The following is a 12516-nucleotide window of genomic DNA, read 5'->3' as shown; positions in this document are numbered from 1 at the left end:
CATCATTAGATAACTGTCACGTAAAGAAATAAAAGAAGGGAACAATGCCTGAAACCATAAATCTGTCCCTTTCCCTTGCTTATTTAAATAACAGATGATATAAAATGACTGCCTTGGCTGGAGCTGGGAGGGTGGCTCACCCGGTGTCACCTCCCACTAGACCAAGTTGCTCAAAGCCCCATCCAACCTGGTCTTGAACACTTCCAGGTGTTCATGGGCATCCGCAACTATATATTGATTAGAGTACTTCCATTTGCAGGGTTGGAGGAGAACTTTAAGCATCACTTCAATGAAGTGATAAAAAAGCAATGCTCTTTCCTAGGCAGGGAATGAAACAGCCCGTCTCAGTTGTTTCATGCTGCTTCTCCCCCGAGTTCCTCCAGTGCTGCCCTCCTGCTCTGGAGGGGGTGGCAGCAGTCAGTCCTCTCCCAAGAACTTTCCTCAAGCAATTCAGCCATCCTGCCCCAGAGCCAGGGGAAATGTGCAGGAGCTGAAACATGGAAACAACCTCCTCACCATGCTTTTCCTTCCCCGTGGGGAACTGTGGCATCGGGTCTGATGGCAAAGACCTTTCATTGCAGGCAGTCAGGGCAGGTCACCCACTCACAGGTAATTTTTTCCATCTGATTGTTCATGGTTGCACTTTGACACAAGAGTTTCCCAAACCCTTGCATTTTGGTACTGCAGGGATTGCATTTTTTGTTCAAAGCCATGCAAGCAGAGAGAGAGGGCTGTGCCCACATGTGTGGCTGTGCCCAGCTGAATGACAGCCCGGGGGTCCCCACACCTCGCCATCCTGTCTCAGCTCCATCTCCCACCAGCACCGCACAGATTTATGAAACATGGTCTGGTTTTGGTGGGGACTGGGTTAATTTTCTTTCTAGTGGTTGCTGTATTTCAAATTTGGTATGAAAGGAATGTCAATAATGCATATTGTTTTAGTTGTTGCCAGGTGATGTTTATATTTTTCAAGGATTTTTTTCAGCTTCCCTTAAAAGCTGAGAAGGAGCCTAGACAGAAGGATGGTATGGCCAGTGGAATATTCTATACCATAGGCGTCAATCTTGGTATATAAACGGGGTTGGCCAGGGGCTGGGTGCTCATGGTCAGCAGTGATTCACCAGGAGGTGGCAGTGGCTTGTGTCATTATGTTATTATTATTATTACTGCTACTACTATTGTTGTTCTTGTTGTTTTCTTTTTCTGTTATTGTTCCATTAAATTGTCTTTATCTCAACCCACAAGACAGGTGGGGTTTTTTTTCCTCTCTTTTTCTCCCTCTTCTGCCCTTCTGGGCAGGCTGTACTGTCCTGGCTGCTGGTTGGGGTTAAACCATAACCAAAGGACACCACCAGTAGCAGTTGTGGGGACTCTGCAGCGTTTTGGCAGGGCAGCCGTGGGTGCTTTGCTCCGTGCTGCTCCTGCCCAACACGCTGTCCCTGCTCCACACCAGCAGCCTCCAGCCGGGCCGTGCAGCCGGCCTTAAAAGGAGAGGAACAGCATCTCCCTCTTGGCGCAGGGGCCTGGCATTCTAAAAGGGGAGTGAAACGGCCTTTGGCTCTGCCAGAGCTGGCAGAAGGGGTGCGAAACGAAATACCGGTGTACAAAAATGAGTATGCCACCATCACGAGGCATCTGGCTGGAGCTGGGGTGCTGCTGTCACCAGAGCTGTGAATTCCTTGCTAAAAAGCGAGGAAAATAGCATTCTCTTTATTAGGCTCAAAGTATGTGGGGCACAGAAAGTCATGTCTGCTATGCTCATTACAATGCAATTATTGAAGTGTGTGTGTAGGCTAACCGGCAATAACTCTCCATGTTCACATCAAAATGAAACCTGACTTGGAAAAGTAATTTTAATCTTCCTTGCTGGCTGGAGGGGAACCGTGCTCTCCGTCATCGACTTCCCAACTGTGTCAGTACTGCTGGTGTGACTGTACACGAAAGGCTGTGTATTATTTTGGAGCCGTTCTGCTACTCACAGTGTTAAACTGAGCCAGCAATATTAATAGGTCTCAGCATTTCAGTGGTAAATCCAGCCAATACCACTCTGGCGAGCTAATGTTAATCAGCTGATGTTGCTGTAACAAATGTTGGAAAAAAAAAAAGAAGATAGTTGTCCTTTAGATTACAATCCTTTAAAAGTATCTCCATTCCTGAAATTGCTGTATTCTGTGTAAAGAGAGAGTTGCCGTGTACTGCTACTTGTGCAGCTTGGCAGTTTTGCAACAAAATACTTTGAAAATGCCATTGCTTTGGACAGCAGATACATAAAACCCTCTTGTGAACCAAAGGAAATACTTTGATAAAATGCCAAAATGCCAGAGCTTTCACACAGATCAGAGTTTACTGCTTCTGTCAGCACAGCAGCATACGTACTTTTAGTTAAATATTAAAGCAACTAATAAGTAGTTGGCTACAGTCTTTCCATGAAGAATTTCGTTGTTTCTAAATGTGGCTGGTAAACTATTTTATGCCTCTACTTGAGCTGCAGTTCAAAATGCCATTTAATTGCTGAAACACACAACAGCATCTTGCTTGTTTCAGAAAACACTAATAAGGGTCAGCAGATCTGTCCCTCAGGTGCAATTCTTTACTTGCTCCAGCTGATTGCTATTCTGCTAAATTGCATCACAGAACCACTGATGGGGGGGTTGGAAGGGATTTTTGGAGATCATCTAGTCTGATTCCTCTGCTGAAGCAGGTTCACCTAGAGCATCCAAGTGGGTTTTGACCGTCTTCAGAGCAAGAGACCCCATCGCTTGGTGCAGGTATGAAATGCAGAGTGAAACCTTCTTCAGTGCTTTGGGAAGGTTTGGCAGTGCTTTCCTCGCAGCAGCGTGCTTGTACAGCAGAGCATGTGGAGGGGGTTGCTGGTTTTCCAGCTGACTCTGGGGAGATGCAGGATGCAGGTACACCTCTCCTGCTGGGGCAGCTATTGATGGAGAGGTGCTGCCCAGGTGTGGGCAGGGTGCAGGCATGGCACGGGCAGGGTGCTGCCAGCTGCCTGCGGGGCTGAGGCTGCCCCACGTTGCCTCTCCAGCCCTGACATCCAGAGACTTTGCTGTGGGCCCAAAGCAGGCAAGAGATGGGGAAAATACTTTTTTTTCTTATTTTTTTTTTCTGCATTACTGCCCACTATGGATTTTCAGAAGGGTTCATGTCCAGGATTTGAATTCCTGCGGGATTCCTGCTTAATTCAATCTCCTTCATCTCAAACTAACAAGCTGGAGTCATTCGAAGTGCAATGCTTCAGACAAATAAGAAGCTGAAGCTGCTGCATTGTTATAATATTTTGGCATAAATAGTATTTTTCCTGGGGAAAAAAGGTGAAAGGGCTTGGCGGGGGGGAAGTGGCAGCAAAGTACCTGTGCGTACATGTACATGTGTCCCTGAGCACGGGGAAGTCACCAGAGCATCAGGGTGATCCCCAAATTAATCCCTGTGATTGACCAGGTGTGTGGTGCAGGGGCTGGAGAGAGGCGAAAGCTTCAGGGGAGAAGGGCAAACCTTATTTACCATGTCTGTCCTACAGCTCACTTTTGGAAGATATGTATTACCAGTAGTAGTTCCCAAACTCTATTTTATTTTCTCTGTTATTAAAGTGGCTACTGGACATTTTCTGCTGTTAGAATAAATGCTCTTGTGTGGTCCTAGTATATGAACTGGGTGCTGGGGCTCTTTGGAGGGAGTGAAATAAGGTCAAAGGGAATATTTCCATGATAAAATACCAGGTTTTTTAGGCCTGTGAAAGGCCACTTGTGCAAATCCCATGGGCTTTTAACTGTGAAATAGCATACAAGTCTACTCTGTATTTAGTTAGAAAAGGAAAGAGAGGCTGCTGGGTTTTGGCCTGTGAAGGCAAATTTAGAATCCTAGAGGGATGGGTCTGGCACAAAGGAATGACGGTTGGTCATGGGTAAGTAAAGAGATATTTGCAATATCTGATGGGCTTTTTCATTAGACGTACAAGGGCTGTTCGGTGGCTGTCAAAAGCATTATTTATACTAAGGCCTGGGAAGCTATGTCTTGTCTGGCAATAAAGGGTCATAAAATGTAAAGAGATTAATGGACAATTATATTTAAAAAATCAATAGTTAGTTGTTTTCTTTTTGAAGATATTTCTTTCTTAGATGAAGATAACAAAGTTGCCTCTACTTCTGGTTGGCTTCTAATACCAAGTATTTCTAATTCCAGTAAGCATTTTAAAACTGTTACAGATTTTATACCACTGTTTGAAAACAGTGTTATTTATGCTGATCTAATTTACTTTTGGGGCACTATCATAGACTGTTTTGCTAAGAATCAAGATTTTAAAATTGATAGAATTCAAGTGTTGTTAAAGAGGGTACATGAAAATGTCTGTTCATGAAGCTTGCTAAAGCCAGTAGTAAGCAGTGGAAATGCTCTAGCTTAATGCTGGCACGAAGCTTGGCTTCGAAGGGTTCTTGTTGCCTGCAGAGTGTCCTCTGTATTGTAGCCACATTTCTCCTTCTGAGGTGCTTCAGCACAGCTTTGGCTAGATGTGTGTGAGTCACAAGCATGCAGAACATAGGAGAGCTGTTTGCTTGGGGAAGCTGCAGTAACAATGACCGTATGGCAAAATATGGGAGAGGCAAATGCAAGAATGGGCAATGCTTATGGATCTTATAGCTGGGTAGCTAAAACTTGGCATAGTAGATGTAGAGATGAGGAAAAAGCATTTGAACTTATGGTTGGATAAGATGCTGGTGTACTGAGGATGGCCAGAGGTGCAGGTCTAGCAGTGCCTTCCTTACCCGCAGAGATGGGGGGTGCTTGTGGCTTGCACCCTGTTTGCACAGCTGGGGCAGGGGTGAGATGGAGACTTGACCTCCCTTAAGAGGCTGCTAATTAAGTGACGGGTCTGCTCTGTATTTTCATAAAATGTGGAGACTCCAGATGGCTTCAGAGGAGGAGGCTGGTAAAATCAGTTCAGGGTACCCATGGCTGGGTCAGGCTGTGGAACCACTGAGCTACTGCCTTCACAGGGCTGATGTAACAGACATGGACAAGTACATCTGTATGGAATTAGGAGGATAAGAAAAGGTCTTATGCATATAGCACACTAATGACTCTCTGCTTTACTCTTGTTTTTAATCAGAAAACAGTCTAGCATGCACATAACACCTCCCAAAAAAAGCTACCAATGCTGAAGAAGCACAAGGGTAGAATCCATGGGAAACTTCTGGCTGGATGACATGTATCTCAATTTGTTAAGGATTAGTGACTTTTGAAAACATTAGCAGTGGTTGTGGTCGTTTCTAGAAGCCTTACTGCAGGGGATTGTGTATACCACCTTGGAGGAAAAAAAATAATTTCCTTCTGTAGTAAACTCTGTTCTAGTCTCCCTGCTGAAGTAAGGGAAGAAAAAAGAGAAGCAAGAGCAAATGAGCTTCTTGATGGAAGTTATACTAGCGAGGCTTTATGGTGAAGTTACCTTTATAGACTGATAGACCGTTCGATAATGTGCTTTATAAAGTGTTATCAAAGAGACAGCTCTGTGTGGATTTATAGAAAGCAGGAAGGACTACTAAAGGAGGTCAGTAATAAATATTTCTTCACTACGATGTCGAAGGGGTGAAGTCAAGTCAAATCACCTCCAAAATCATTAAGGATGTGAAAGGGAAAGATAGTTACTCCATCAGATGACACAGCTGAGAAGTGATGCCACAAACCCAACACCAGGCTGTGAGTCAGGCAGGGGAGAAGTGACAGAAAGAGCAGCAAATTAAAAAAACTGCTTTGAAAAGCCCCAGCTGTGCCCACTGGCAATTAGCTGTGAGCACCACAGGGCCTTGGAAATGAGAAATCTGGCAGGAGAGGTGTTGGGGTAAGCAGCAGGTTATATACCCACGTGTGGCACAGCACGGCCGCTGAGGAGGCACGGGTATTTCTGGCTGAACCAGCAGGGGAGAGCCTTCCTCCAGAAAGCTGCTGCCTGGTGCCCAGGACGTGCTGTTGGCAGCACGGGCACTGCCGTACCGGCAAACTTCAGAGCTTAGGGGGAGCCTCACCCAGAAGATAAGTGAGAGAGAGAAAAGAGGAACGCTTCCAGGAGTTAATATTTAATTTGGCTGAGGCGGGACGGGCAGGAACGCGATATTGCTCTGAAAGAACAGGGAGGTTATGAAAAGCAGGGGAGGAGAGGAGTTAAGCTGGCTGCTTGCCAGGCAGTGGGATGATAACAGGTAGAATTGGAAAAAGAAAATTTACCTAAAGCCCTAGGCCTGAAAATCTGCAGAACAGATCCATGGTGGTGTATTGCCCTGCGGAAGGATTGCCCAGAGAAAGGAAGGTGACACCATCGGCTGGGACCTGCTGATGTAAGGCTGCACGGAGCTCCAGAAACCTGTCAGGAAGCAACAGCACATGCTCCCTTTTAGCACATGGAGATAATTTTTTTCTCATTTGAAAAATTCTATGACTGCTATAATGGGCATCTGCGTTTGTCTCATGCCCATGAGGCTTAAATCACTGCATTGTCAAGAAGTCCGTCCTTTGAGAGGTCAGCATTGGCAGAACTGTTGCAGTAACAAACCCTCAGGAGATAATAAACACTTCAGTCTGGTGATCCACTCCTTAAAGTCCTTGGGATTTAGGAGAAATGAAACCAGTTGTGAATCTTAGGAGGAAATCAGCATTTTGAAGGCCTGTAGCATACTGAGACTGAAGATCTTCATTATTCCTCAAACCAGTAAGGTCAAACAGCAAAGCTGTTACCAACAGTTAACTGTGTCATCGGTCTTATACCAGTATTTGATACCAAAGAAAAGGTGGTTGATTAAACAGAAGATCAGGGTGGTGGATGAACTGGTAACCTTACCAGTCCAGTACTTAACGTTAATCGAGCACCACATGTTGCTCCTGATATGGAATGAGAATATTTCTGGTTCCAAATTCACAAATCAAGTTAATTAGAAGGTGAAATTAAGATATTCTTCTGTATTAAGAATGAAATGCATGGGAGTGTAGCTGGCTTGCCTATCTTAAATGCCGTGCTTATGCTGGCGTGTGTCCAAGGAACAAAGTAGTCTTGAGTATAAACAGACTGTAAGAATCGGCTGCTTGGAGGATTTGTCAGCCTGCTCTCCAAAGCACTCACTGGTTCACTTTTTAACACTATCCATTGTTTCATGCCCCAATACAGTTAGTAAATAAATAAACAAAGCTATCAACATTGTTTAGGATTTAACTTCTGAAAGGAAAAAACACAAACCACAGAACCTAAATAAGTATCACTCATTTTACCTGGTGTTCTTTGCATTTATATACTGCCCATCTCCCATATTCAGGAATTATGTGTTTCACTTCCTTGAGCCAACTTCCTCCTTCTCCTTACAGTTGGACTCAATGATCTGAAGGGTCTTCTCCAACCCAAGTTATTCTGTATGGGATAGAGCTCAGGGAGATGGAGGTGCTCTGGCTGCTGCCCATTGACACCAGAGCTGATGTGCCCATGGTGTGACTCAGCCACTGCACGTCTGTGCTTGAGTTACCCAACTTAGGAAAATAGGAAACTTGCCTAAACAACACAAGAAGGTACAAGAGGGTCTTTCAGAGCCCGGGGTTATTATTACAAATTACATTGTTTTTTACTTTAAAAATATTAGGTTCCTGCTACTAATTCCCGTATCAAGGAAGAGACCTTTGTTTCCAGCCTGAATCTGTTCAACGTGATACACAGCAGGAAGGCAAAGCTATTATCTCCAAACAGTGGGATGAAAATCAGGAGAGAGGGTACTTTATCTCCTAACTAGGGAGAAAAGATATTGTCCATATGTTTCCCACATTTCCTCTGATTCAGATAACCCTTTATAAATTAATCAAAGCACCATCATTCTTTTCAACAAAGCAAAATGCTCCTGCCTCTGAAAACTTTTCAGATCATTATTTTTGAAAATTGAACGAAAGACCTACCAAAATTCAGAAAAATAATAAAAAAAGACAGAGTCAGGTGTCTGGCTCGACAAACGCCAGTTTTAACAAGAAAGTGTTAAAGCTATTGCTGTATGCAGCGCAGAAAACCCTCCAACACAGAAAGAGAAAACAGAACCATATGATCAGTTCTGTTCTAGTGGAAATGGCCTGGATTTCTCTTTTTTTCACTGGGAAAACAGTAGAATTCAGGAAGTTCCAAGGGGATTTTTTCTCGGTTTTATATTTTACTAGATCAGCATTTGAACATGTAGCTTCAGCTTAATATATTAGCTTCCTTTATTTTTTTTTCCCTATTGTTATTCTTCATCATTTCTATTCCACAGATGAAAACCCCAGATTTAATTGCATGGCTTTCGTATGCAGCATGTTGTCAGGACTCCCCTCCTTCCCTTGCTCTTCCATGCCATCAGTGCACGTGCGTTCCAGATGGCTTCAGTTGCTCCTTATCTGAGCAGATAAAGCTTGGATGACTCTATTTCACCCTTAATAGGGGTGAACAATTTTTTTTCCATATTTAAAGATGGTATTTTCTCTTGCCTGCCTGATGGTCTGGGCAGGCTGAGGCGCACTCTGACTGGTCTGGATGACTCTGCATCTCTGTGCTGTCAGCGGCACTGCTCCTCATTTAGGGTCCGAGGTGCCAGGACTGGGTTTGCCCGTAGGGAAAGAGGAGCTGGGAAGTGCTGGGACTCCCCTGGAGCGAGAGGCTGAGGTTCCTGGGAGCGACTGGCACCAACTCTGGGTGGGTGTTGAGCCCATCCCACTGTACCACGGCGTGGGGCAGCCCCCAGACCCAGGGTGGCACACCAGTCCCAGAGAGGCTTTCTGGGCCCTGGTAAGGGCTCCCACCCTGGTAAAACATTCTAGAAGAGAAACTGAAGCCAGGGCTCTCCAAGGGGGACTGGCTTTAAAGAATCCCACGTGGGGATGAGCAACCTCAACTTCTGTCATCACTAAAATTTGGAGAAAACGCAGGTTATCACTCAGATTTCCAGCAATGTCCAGGTCTGCCCCATGTCTTTTGGAAATGAAACATTTAACTGTCTCCTGAATTTTTAGTGATTCCTGTATGAAAATCATATTAGAAATCTCATTTTTACAATTCAAAGTATTTTAATCATGTTTTCTTCTTCTAGAAATAGTCTAATTTGGGTGTTTTGGGGTTGCCAGGTGTACTCCAAAGTTTGTTCCCCTTGGCAAAAGGTTATTAAGGCTTTGCCATCTCATCAAAAGCAATTGTCAGAAAATGCAAGGGGTTTGCAGGGGAATGGAAACGTTAATTTTAAAAAGGTTTTGGCATGTCATAGCCCTGTAGCCCATAAACGTATTCCCCAACATCGGACAGTTTTAAGATTCAGCTGGATAGGATGCTGGACCACCTTGTCTAGCCTGTGCTTTTGCCAAGAAAGGTTGGACCAGATGATCCTTGAGGTCCCTTCCAACCTGGAATTCTGTGGTTCTGCGTTTCTCTGCTAAGAGTGTGAAACAAGAAAGGAAGAAATGAAAATGCAAATTAGCCTGCTGCAGTTAACAAACGGTAACGTGCACAAAACTGGAATGAAGTGTGTTTCCAAACGACATCAGTACAAATACAGCTCATATTGTAGAGTCGGGTTCACATAGTGTGTAAAAATGTTGTACTGTGCAATCCTGATGCTTTTAACTATGGGTGATATTGGTGATGGAAATGCCACTTGGTGAGATGTGCTGGTGGGGCTGAATACCTGAATATCGACAAGAGAGGGAACTTTGTCTATTTTGTTTCTGCTCAGTTCCACACATGCCATTGCTGAAGCAGAAGAACAGTGGATGCCCAGCTTGTTTATCAAAGAGCAAACCAGCTTGGGAAGGTGCTGGCCACTTTTATAAATTCCCTCATAGGAGAGCACTGATATTTTTAGGGGGTTATATATAGCCCAAAGGCCTGTGTGCCTTCCTGGCTCCTTTTAGCCAAGAAATTTGCAGAGCTTTCACTGAAGTTGGGAGGTTTATAAATGAGGTTTGTGACAGCTGTGACTGGTGGGACTTTGAGTGTCTCCAGGAACAGAGAGGCTACAGGGCAATACCAGGCTACAGCGTGCCTGTGGGGGTTTGCTGTGCAAATTGGCACTTCTGATGATTTTCAGTGGGGTTTACAGAGAGTTTTTATTTTTTCTGTGTCAGTGGGACTTCTGTGCAGAGCTACTTGGGACTCTCAGGAACTGGCTGCATCCCTGCTGACCTTAGCACAGTTTTCCCTGGAGAATTATTTCAGTTTAGCTCTTGTTACCTCTTGGCTACGCTGTTCTCTTTCAGGTCCTGTTCTGTTGAATAGTGTATGTCCTAATTGGGAAATACCATACATGCAAGTGTATGTGCCTGTTATGTCCTTCATAACACATTAATTCCTTGAAGCACATAGATGATATTTCTTACATTTCTGGTTCTTGTTCAAATATTGGTGGTTTTTTAACAGAGAACAGGTATTAATGGGAGTTACTTCCCCCGCAAAAGCAGAAATTCTCTGTAAAAAAAAATACTAATTATAAACTTAGAGCCTTTCAGCATTATGGAAGATATTTAGGTTTGGAAGAATAGTTTGTTTTATGAATTTTTTCAACTATTTGGCAGCCACTATAATTTGCATAATTATGAAATCATATTATTGACTCAAAAAAATGGAGTAACATAGGGCTGTTGACGAGCCTTGAGCAGTTGTACACCCAGGTTTTGCCAGCCATCACCACAACAGCTGTCCATCTGGGTGTTTGAGGGAGTCTTTGCCTCCACAGGCAGCAGTGGGTGCCGATGCTGGGCTTGGGTCACCATGAAGCCAACGAGCATTGCAGCTCCCTGCACCCGCTGCCAGCCCTGAGGGGCTCGGTGGAGCTGCCCTTCCTGAACCAGGCATTTCTTCCAGGCTTTGCCCCAAGACCTGCTGGTCTCCCAGCCTCTCGGTAAGTCCTCAGGTCGTGTTTGCCCACCTTTTCAACACCCAGATTCTCTTTTGAAGTGGCATCCCGAATAGAATTAAAAAGACAATGATGATCTATAGAATTAAAAAGACAATGATGATCTATAGAATTAAAAAGACAATGATGATCTATAAGAACAAACAATAGCAGAACCCCACCAAAATGGTAATATGTGTTCAGCCCTGTAATGGCAGGGTCAGTTTGTGGCCCTCAGGGGTGAAGTGCTTCTCAGAAGTGTTGCTACGGGAGGGAAGAGGCCAAAGCTCACCCAGGGGGTGTTACCCCCCATTGCTCCCTGGTCCTGCACAGCCGCAGCTCCTCTGTGCGCTCCTCTCCCCTGAGGCTTTTTGAGTAGCTGCCATGCCATGCCATGCCATGCAAGGGGTTCTTCAGAGCTTTGTCACAGGACTTGTGAATCGAACACCTCGGCACACTTGCATTTTCGAACCAAAGGCCTGGGTCACAGCAAACCCTTGGAGCACAGGAGGCAGGCATGGTGACACAGCGGTGGCCTTGCTGCTGCCATGTGAGCCCTGGGTGCGGACATCTGCCCTGGGGACGGGCAGGGACCTGGGAACAGTCACGTTGACGGTCGTCTCTGAAGATCCTTCCTCCACAGGGTGAGCCGTTGCTAATGACATTTGCAGGGAAAGAAAGTATTTTGCTCAGCTCCTCTGCTGCTGCTGCTTACTGTTTTGCTCTCTGGCATCGCCTTCCCGTGTTTGCGATACAGGCATCTCCACAGCAACAAGTCACACGCAGGGCTATGACTTCACCCGGGGAACATGCAGGAAGCCTTGAGGAGCTGTCAGGCAGCGGAGATGTTGTTCCAGCGTGGATGCAGGAGGCAGATGGCGATGCTGCACTTGGTCTCCACCGTCCTCCTTCCAGTGAGCCCCCGCCGGAGGTGATTTAAGCTCAAGAGAGAAGCAAGCCCTTCCCAAGGAACTCATTACTTTAATATCTGTGGAATAAGGCCTAAGAAAGACAACTCTTTAAGAGTAACAACAACAAAAAGGAAAATAGCTAGGCAGAGAGTGTCGTCATCTGACCTACCACCATAAATCTCCCAGAGCAGTCTGGTGTTGATGACCCTTCAGCTCGGTGCGAAAGAAACACAGCAAAGCAAACAACAGTCTGAGCAAAAACGTGCCAACAAGTTCATCTTTAATCGGTAATTAATGAACAGTTTTACTCATTCATCACAGTGTGAAAGCTTCCCCAGCTGCAGATCTGACACTGCAGGGAAAGTGTGCTGGCTCTGCTCTAAACACTTTGCAAGCCTGTGTATTAATATCACATTAAAGTGAATTACCTGAAGAGCCAGGAAGGGGAGATGTTTGCTAATACGCTATGCCCAGCAGTGAAAGAACTGTACAACAAATAAGAAAATCCCTTTGTCATTTTATCCATGATTTTCAGACCAGAGCAGGACCTCTCTCCGGAGACACCGCCGTTCTGATGCAGACCTTGATGGTGTGTTGGACTCCTGCACAGGCAGCTGGCACACGTGGAAAATTTTATCTGTTGCATTTCTGTGGCTGAAATTTCTGGGTTCCGTTCACCCTTATCGGAGGTTTTACTCTGAACAGGCTGCTGAACCTCT

Source organism: Calidris pugnax, unplaced genomic scaffold (genome assembly GCF_001431845.1).
Source record: "Calidris pugnax isolate Ruff unplaced genomic scaffold, ASM143184v1 scaffold111, whole genome shotgun sequence".
NCBI classification, from domain to species: Eukaryota; Metazoa; Chordata; class Aves; order Charadriiformes; family Scolopacidae; genus Calidris; species Calidris pugnax.
The sequence above is the reverse complement of the archived record's forward strand: the minus strand, read 5'-3'. Positions refer to the sequence as shown.